Below are 1893 nucleotides of genomic sequence, written 5' to 3'. Positions count from 1 at the left end.
GTATTGCTGTTGACTGTTTTTTCGATATTATTATTTTTTTTGGTTTGAGTGATAAGTTTTGATTTATAAATTTTTGCTGCGCAAATTTTTAGCTAAACACAATTTTTTTGTGTGTGATTTAGTTTTTTTTTTATTATACACTAAACGTAACTGGGCAGGGATAGAAGAAAAGACGACAGTTAATGCTAAAAACTCAGAACACGACGAGAATACACAGAATTTATTTATTTTCAGATCAAAAATGTTGACAATTAAGAGCCACAAATGTATTTAATTGGAAAAAAAGTTAAACCAAAAGAAAACAATGAGACTCGGAGTTCCAGTAGGTGTAGGTACGTTTAAAAAAAGAATCTTGTAAACAGAAGAATATTTAAGTAACTTTGTTTCAGCTATGAATTATTCCAATAATATACTTGACAAGCGCTAATCTGGTATTTCCCCTCAATAAATTTGGGAAATGTAAAAATCTTTGTTTTAAATACATTTTACTTTATTCGAACGTCATTTTATGCATGGAATGTGGCTTCTTGTTAATGCGGAACCATCTTTAAAAAACGAATTCTTAATAAGTACCTACTTTTAAAATGTCAAGGAGACAAAAAAATGTAAATAAGAATAATAATCAACCATTTTAGCTTCTACTTAGTATTTTCACTTCGGATGCTGCCGATTATAAACCAAGATACAGAAAGCATCTTCTCCCAAGAAATTTGGAAGATTTACTCAAAACAAGGGCGCTAATTCCCAGGTGAGTTTATTTTATATTAGATATATTTCTCTTAATATCAATGTTTTCAACCACAAACGTTAGCCTTTATTTGTAAATTGTTATTCGAAGCCTGAAGTAAAGTGAAAGACATTAATAGTCCAACGCCCAGCAGCATTAACGGCAGAGTATGCAGGCAAATAAGGTAAATAATTTCATTTACTTATGACTAATCTAAACATGGATATTTAAAATTCTATAGTACTTAAGGATTCCAACGAAACGTCTTCCGGCTATTCATCAGTCGCCAAAAAAACAGCTCCTGCAGCTGACACCAAATCAACGTTTTCTGGTTTTATACGGTGCAACTGTCTCACTAACGACATAGGCCACGTAGATGATTAACTGAATGTCGACTTTAAAGCAACCGGCTGGTAGAAAACCTTCTAAATGACGGGAATCGGAAATTATTGCAGTCTTCTGAATATTGAAAATCTTATCATTTTCGTATACATATATACTATTTTAGAATTTTCAGGAATGTTGGTAAACTTAAAGACTGGAAATAGAAGTTGAATTTCATGCATTCTGAACACAACTAACACATAGAAGACCGTCGACACATGAAAGCAACTTCAAAAGTCCCATAGGCAATAAAAATAGCTACAATTTATCTTCCTTGAAGACTTGTAGCAACTATATAATTCACAGTTGCTCTATGTAGCTTGGATTAAATGGAATCTCGATTTATTTGGGAAAATATGCCTCAAGACAAGATTTTCTGATGAGCCGAACAATTACATCGGGGTGAAACGCATATATGAACACTGTTATGCTTGTTATGTTGAGTCTGGTGAGTATGAGTCAGTAATGACTAGTGCGTCATCTTTAATTATGAGGTCCGCCTTGTGTGGACCTTCAGTTCAGGTGTTAGAATGATGGGCTCCTCGACGGTATAGAGCCTCATTGTGTTGACGTTTCTTTTAATTGTATTTATTGTATTTATTTATTATCATTAAGCATTTTAAAACATAGAGTCTTATTTTTAATACTTATTATGTTCAGATTTAAATTTTATCAAATTAAAAAGAGGAATCAAAATCTTATGCTAAATTTACAATTTGCTTGAAGTTAAGAGAAAATTTATTTTTAGATAAATGGTCATGATGAAAAATTAAATAACATAA

General features: G+C 31.6%; 1 long non-coding RNA gene across 1 annotated transcript; it reads left to right on the top strand.

Annotated features, from left to right (window-relative positions):
• The first annotated feature begins 396 nt into the window (after positions 1–396).
• Positions 397–912, top strand: LOC129954050 (uncharacterized). Its single transcript, XR_008782631.1, has 3 exons — positions 397–569; positions 636–748; positions 839–912. It is a non-coding gene; the product is annotated as an uncharacterized LOC129954050 (long non-coding RNA).
• The last annotated feature ends 981 nt before the right edge of the window (positions 913–1893 follow it).

Source organism: Eupeodes corollae, chromosome 1 (genome assembly GCF_945859685.1).
Source record: "Eupeodes corollae chromosome 1, idEupCoro1.1, whole genome shotgun sequence".
Lineage (NCBI taxonomy): Eukaryota > Metazoa > Arthropoda > Insecta > Diptera > Syrphidae > Eupeodes > Eupeodes corollae.
The sequence above is the reverse complement of the archived record's forward strand: the minus strand, read 5'-3'. Positions and strand labels throughout refer to the sequence as shown.